The 7603-nt window shown below is 44.0% G+C and overlaps 1 pseudogene; it reads left to right on the top strand.

The window, feature by feature from the left end:
• Window positions 1-7124: 7124 nt before the first annotated feature.
• LOC126199964 (5S ribosomal RNA) lies at window positions 7125-7241 on the top strand (annotated as a pseudogene).
• Window positions 7242-7603: the final 362 nt, after the last annotated feature.

Here is a 7603-nt window from a genome sequence, read left to right as displayed (position 1 = left end):
CCTTGTGTGCTCTATACTACCGCCATGCGTGTTTGTGCATATCGCTATCCTATGGGCATGCAGCTTTACTGTATGATTAAATGATGATGGCGTCCTCTTGGGTAAAATATTCCGGAGGTAAAATAGTCCCCCACTCGGATCTCCGGGCGGGGACTACTCAAGAGGACGTCGTTATCAGGAGAAAGAAAACTGGCGTTCTACGGATCGGAGCGTGGAATGTCAGATCCCTTAATCGGGCAGGTAGGTTAGAAAATTTAAAAAGGGAAATGGATAGGTTAAAGTTAGATATAGTGGGAATTAGTGAAGTTCGGTGGCAGGAGGAACAAGACTTCTGGTCAGGTGACTACAGGGTTATAAACACAAAGTCAAATAGGGGTAATGCAGGAGTAGGTTTAATAATGAATAGGAAAATAGGAATGCGGGTAAGCTACTACAAACAGCATAGTGAACGCATTATTGTGGCCAAGATAGATACGAAGCCCACACCTAGGATATAAAAGGTAGACTGGCAATGGCAAGGAAAGCGTTTCTGAAGAAGAGAAATTTGTTGACATCGAGTATAGATTTACGTGTCAGGAAGTCATTTCTGAAAGTATTTGTATGGAGTGTAGCCATGTATGGAAGTGAAACAGGGACGGTAAATAGTTTGGACAAGAAGAGAATAGAAGCTTTCGAAATGTGGTGCTACAGAGGAATGCTGAAGATTAGATGGGTGGATCACATAACTAATGAGGAAGTATTGAATAGGATTGGGGAGAAGAGAAGTTTGTGGCACAACTTGACCAGAAGAAGGGATCGGTTGGTAGGACATGTTCTGAGGCATCAAGGGATCACCAATTTAGTATTGGAGGGCATCGTGGAGGGTAAAAATCGTAGGGGGAGACCAAGAGATGAATACACTAAGCAGATTCAGAAGGATGTAGGTTGCAGTAGGTACTGGGAGATGAAGAAGCTTGCACAGGATAGAGTAACATGGAGAGCTGCATCAAACCAGTCTCAGGACTGAAGACAACAACAACAACATGAGTTCCATCACCTCAGCGTACGTAACAAGTAGAACCTGATGTGTAAAGATGACGACAACGATGACGACGAGTAACTTCATTCTAATTAAGTTTCACTCTCAGCTTTGTCGTTCTCATCCTCGTCATAATTATACTGGTATAGTCACAGTCGTCATGCATGCGAAATCGCCGTCATTTTAGATCTTTACATCTTCATTCGGATACAAGCATTGTTGTTGTTTCACCATCTAACGCTGTCAGTCATTGTCATCGGCATCACGGGCCATCACTGTCGTCACATACTATTAGTGCCACTGGCATTCTTCAGACAGTGCTGCGTGCATCGTTGAGATAATGCCGAGTGCAATTTTGAGACAGGACACGAATCGTCGGATACTCTAGGAGAACTTCACTGGTTTGCGGATGGACATCATTGATAACATGCTCTATTAGTATTGGTATCTTCTGTGGGAGTGAGTCAGAATATTATCTTCTGTGCGTAAGGTAACTTGCCTGTGAACGCCAGGAAAATTATTAACTATTTTCATAAAGTTTACGTGGGTCTAAGTAAAAAAGAACTTTTGTTGCTGTACATACTGATCTACAGCTAATCACGTTAGTTCACATATTGGCTTTATTACATCTCTTGTGAAGATCAGTAAATTACATGTTCTATTTGCTGTTAATTCTTAAATCTGTGCACTGATTAACTATTTTACTTAGATGCTTGAAATTTTACGAACAGATTAACAATATGCCCAACCAAAAAGTAAACTAACATGGTATTATTCCAGTCGGAAGTTTTATTCTAGAAATATTTAGATCTCAGAAACAAAATTCAGGTTAATTCTCTATAATGAAGCAGAATGTATTTTTCTTTCTGTTACTGGTACATTAGTGTCTGTACTCTACTTCACTCCAAATAGTATCTAGAAATATACTAAAAACTTTCAAACGCCTAGCGCAAATAGATTTTTGTGCCTAAAATAAACATATCAGAAAATGTATTTATAAGAAAGTTCAATTCAAAGTTGTATTTTATCTGTGGGACACCTTTGTCGCTCCTAAAACATTCCAGCTGCATAATCTTCTCGGTGTACATTTTCCTCACCTCCTGTCTTCCTTTCGTCGTTTCTCCTTGTTATTCTGGCCTATTTAATTGTCTCAAGAACCCAGTTTTCAGCTTTGGCCACTCTCATGACATGAGCTGCCACCAGCAATTGACTCATAATGAACCCAGAATACATTCCTTAGCATCTCTAGAACTACACACAACCACCAAAACATTTTTCGAGGCATAAAGACTTTCAAGATGAACAAAATAGCATAAACGCAAGGTACAGAAATGTTTATAAGGAAAAAAACGCCCGAAAACCGAAGATATACCAGGAAAAACGTAAAACCATCGCAGAGCGTATCTTCTAAGATGGTTGCCAACTCGAGAAACAATTGTATAGTATCTCTTTCTCGAGTGGGAATCTACTGACAATGTTCGACAAGTAAAAGCAGCAGAAATACGGGTGTGGCCGCACACCAAGAGATCTTTAATTTGCCTTTTAAATAACATCCCGATATCCATTTCAATTTCTACTATTTTGTTCAAAAAGCTTTAAGGATCGTTTTAAGATGAACAACAAAAATCGATTTTTTGAAGCGGATTTACAAGTGAGTAAGTGGTTATGGAAATTTAACCAATCATCAGGATTCGAAGACAAGTATGGATGAGTGATATGGGAACAATAATCAGTGGACGTTTCAACAGATTGCAGACGGTAAAACAGAGGCCTCTATTCTGATCATTTTTACTAATTTTCATTTCATCTCTTTTCCCTCTTATTTCTGCTGCTCCAATCCCTTTTACTCTGAGTAACGCTCTCCATCCCCAACATTTCTCTCTCTCTCTCTCTCTCTTCCGCCCCCCTCCATCCCCCTCTGTCCTGCACCTGGAACAATTCGAAGTTGTTAGAGAGTCATTCTTTAGTACTTCGGCATTCCACCCCTCCATTGTCACCTGCGCGCTCTACGAAGGCAATTTCTTTTTTCGTAATTAAAGCTTGGCGTCCTCCGCGAAAGAAGGGAGGCTAGCGCGGAACGGTGGCAGTATTGGAATTCACCGGCCACCCGCCCCCCTTCCGCCCCCACCTGCTGCTTTGACTCGTCGCCCCGCCGGAAGGAACGCGCTCGCAATCAAAGTCCCGCGCGGGCAGCGGGCAGTGAAGGCCCGGCTAATTTCGACCACCGGCCGCATCCCGCCCTGGCTCTGATTGGGGAAAAGAGCCGGCGGGCGCAATTATGTAGCTGGAAGGTTGCCACCACTGACCGCAGCTGACGCGGCGCTACGCCGCCATGATTGGACTCGCTGGCCGCAAGGTCGTAAGCGGTAGGACAGCTCTCCATTGTCATCTTGCTGATACGTGCCACCTCGTATTAAGGTTAGGCGCAAATTGAGACGCGTATAGCGCGTGTGGCGCGACGCAGCGCAGCGCGCGTTTTTGTAACATCACAGGTTCAAATGGGGCCGCGCAAATTGCGACGCGACGCGACTGGGATGCGACACGCGCCTGCGCCAGGTCGCGCGGCGTTGTGGTTGAGGCACAGTTCCTCGCGCCGCGCGTCGCGCTTGCCTCGCTAACATCGTGGGAAATTTGAGGAGGGGAGCGGAAAAGTAGCCCAGCCATATGCTCACATCGGAACGACGCTTATCGGCAGTGGTAGTATTGCCAATACGATAAATTTTGCCTTACTGTGTACTGAATTTTATTGCCTTTGTGTAATGTTTCGTTTTTCGCCATTTAAACGCTCCAGCCTTCTTCGTTAGCACGTTATACTTTTCTGTTATTTATATCTGCATAGTTTTGTTTTGTTTTTCTTCTGTCAAGAAACATGTATACTTCAGTAACTGATGAGCCATTGGCCGCTGGAATTGCACCATATGCCTCCGCGATGTTTTCAGATCACAAGAAGGGACAGAGGGTAGTGAATAAGGAAGCAAGGAATATTATAAAATCATGTGATTAAGAATCAAGGCAGGAAAGTAAAGCAAGGTTATATTCTCGCTGCCTAGTAAGCTAGCGTATCTGTACGATCTGTTACAAAAATTTAGAAAGGGATAATCTCCACCGGTGTGATCCCTTTGTTCTTGTGGTAAAAAGCGTCCAAGATCTGAAGTATAGAAGTTTTACTGTGATTACTCTGATATGTATGTAATAATGTAATACGACACACTGTACTACATGCATGTGAACAACATATTTCCAGTGCAAGCTAGAAACAGTCGAAAAGCATTCACAAATGACAATGTTTTAATTGGTTCGCCGTGATGAGAAAAAGCATTTCAATTGTTGCATGGACATTATCAGCATTAATAAACTAATTATACAACAACAGGCTACACAAATGAAGAAAATGGTTGGTATTATTACGAAACTAGGAATATCCTAAAAGAGTGTTGTTATTAGATATATTTAATTTGTTGAAATGCACTGCTGACAAAGGCAGATCTACTTTCATGACAATGTTTTTCGAACTCCATCTCACAAGGCACACTTGGCTAACTTGTGCATTCCTGTCGCGCGCATTATCCTTCGCTGCTGACAATACACTGACCATTGTGTTGTGCGACAGATCAATTGTTTCAAAAATGGTTCAAATGGCTCTGAGCACTATGGGACTCAACTGCTGTGGTTATCAGTCCCCTAGAACTTAGAACTACTTAAACCTAACTAACCTAAGGACATCACACACATCCATGCCCGAAGCAGGATTCGAACCTGCGACCGTAGCAGTCCCACGGTTCCGGACTGCGCGCCTAGAACCGCGAGACCACCGCGGCCGGCAGATCAATTGTTTATTTTTTCAATAACAACTATTTTATTCGCGATCACGCATTGTCAGTTTGCCAAGCCCTAGGTGAGTAAACAGTATCTGGCACGTGCCTATCATTCCGCCTGAAGGAACGCTCGTCATTATTTTAATACTGCTCAGATCAAGAGAAGGAATAAAATCCTTTGGTAAGTTTCCATTCCCGTCGCTCAGTGTTAAAAATACGATGGGTTACGGGGATTCCACCAAAATTCCAACAGAATTGCCAATCTGTTTTTGTGTGAGTTGTTAACCTTTTCTCATTCGAAGAAGCATCACCGTTTACGAGTATATGCAACATTTCTCTTGGTGACTGGTTTAATTGTACTTTCTTTGTCACAATGTAATTTGCCAAACTCATCTCACAGCAGCTATTGAGACAGAATTCCGAAACTTAGGGCCTCATTAAACAAGTAATTGACAATTACAAGCTCAATAGCTTACGAAAAACCTCATAGTATCGGTTTGCAGTAACATAAAAGAAGAAATTTCACGTTTATTTTCATACTAGGAAGCTCTTGTTTCGCTAGCTGTCGATAACTCTTAAAAAATTACAGTCACTTGAGCGAAATGAATAAAAAAAGAAGTAGTGATATATCGCCATAGATAAGAAAGTTCCGTGTGTTTAATAATTGGCAAAAGTCTCTCCTCCTTGTGTGCTATCATTCGCCAAACTTTCGTTTCGATGTCTCGAGCGGTTTAGGAGATATGAGAGATGTTGCGACTATTTCATTCTCGCGGGCGTGAGATCGGAAGTGAGCGCGCTACATGGGATTCATTTTCTCGAGATCGGAGGCAGATAGGGATCTCCTCCCAAGTCTAAACAAAAGTTCAGCATGTTAGCTAAATTTCATACGCAGCAACATATGGTGTAATACGCACCAAACGCAAAATCATAGCGACCCCTAATTTTCGTTGCAAACTTTTTGAATTTTGCGTAGTGTCTTACTAAAATATGTACATCACAATAAGAATGGTCATTAGCGAGGTGATGGGCACGAAGCTGACATATAACGGTACAAGTAAGGCAAAAATCATATATTTTCGGAGAATAGTTTCCGTAAAATCGTTTGAGAAAGATAAGACGTTGCGCGCACTTCGGTTCAGTCAGCGCAGAGCGTCGCCAGTCGGCGCGTGCGAAGTATGGTGTACGCGTCGCAATATGCGCTGCACCCGCGCGACCCGTGCGGCACGTACGTGTCGCGCTGTAGTGTCGTGCCACGTCACACGTGCTATACGCTTCTCAATTTGCGCCTGCCTAAGGTAAGATAGCGCCAAGCGGAACTGCGCTGCAGTAGAACGGCCCACAACGACGGGATCAAATATTGTTTGTATGGAATAGAATGAGGCAGAACTCATCATGCGACATCATAACAGCGTGGCACAGCATTATAAGGCAGAGTTTACTAACTGGCCAACAAACACGGTTTATTATGTAAATCGAACGTGGAAATGGGGGGAGGGGGGGCGGGGTGGGGCAGGGAAGGGAAGGGAAGGAACCTTTGATGTCAACTGCATCGGGGATTTATACGGAAACAGCGGCGACGAGTGAAAATGCGCGCTGGACCGTGTTTCGAACCCGCGATGTCCTACTTACTACGCAATGGCGTTAACCACTGTGCCACCCGGACGCAGTGTTACTCGCAATTGCGCTGACTACCTCGGTACGCCACCTATCCACAGTCCCCGTTCTGGTCCTACATCTTAGCTAATTTTAGATTCCCGCCGGAGGTTGAACGGTACTGGGCATCGGCGCTGAAGGTTATGGTTTCATTGCCCATCAAAGGCGAATCAGTTGTATGAATGAATGTGTCGTGTCCGTTCTTCTGTAATGTCCGAAAAGACGGAAACCATGCATTCATACGACTACTATGCGCCATGCGGTGTCACGTAGTTCCGTTGCCACTAATGAGATATAAAAAGTGTCGCGACATGCTCGCCATTCAATCTTAGCTCTTTTGACTTGCGAAACAAAAGTCCGTCTACTAAAATGACAGCCGGCCGTGGTGGCCAAGCGGTTAAAGGCGCTACAGTCTGGAACCGCGCTGCCGCTACGGTCGCAGGTTCGAATCCTGCCTCGGGCATGGATGTGTGTGATGTCCTTAGGTTAGTTAGGTTTAATTAGTTCTAAGTTCTAGGCGACTCATGACCTCAGAAGTTAAGTCGCATAGTGCTCAGAGCCATTTGATTTGAACTAAAATGACATTAGACGAGGACAAGTGGATATCCAGAATTATATGACCTTCAAATTAACATAAGGGCAACGGCCTTGCCGCAGTGGATACACCGGTTCCCGTGGGATCACCGAAGTTAAGCGCTGTCGGGCGTGGCCGGCACTTGGATGGGTGACCATCTAGCCGCCATGCGCTGTTGCCATTTTTCGGGGTGTACTCAGCCTCGTGATACCAATTGAGTAGCTACTCGACCGAATAGTAGCGGCTCCGGTCAAAGAAAACCATCGTTAACGACCGGGAGAGCAGTGTGCTGACCACACGCCCCTCCTATCTGCATCCTCATCTGAGGTTGACACGGCGGTCGGATGGTCCCGATGGGCCACTTGTAGCCTGACGACGGATTACAAATTAACATTACATGAATAGTAGGTACCAGACAATGCAACATTCGAAAAGAAATTACCAAGAAAATGGGAGAAAACGTAACGCATGAATACATGCGAATTTTCATTTTTTATTTTGTGAAACGTACGATTAGGTTTTTATTTTTTATGACTAAATGCT

The sequence above is a fragment of the Schistocerca nitens genome, chromosome 8 (assembly GCF_023898315.1).
Source record: "Schistocerca nitens isolate TAMUIC-IGC-003100 chromosome 8, iqSchNite1.1, whole genome shotgun sequence".
NCBI classification, from domain to species: Eukaryota; Metazoa; Arthropoda; class Insecta; order Orthoptera; family Acrididae; genus Schistocerca; species Schistocerca nitens.
The sequence above is the reverse complement of the archived record's forward strand: the minus strand, read 5'-3'. Positions and strand labels throughout refer to the sequence as shown.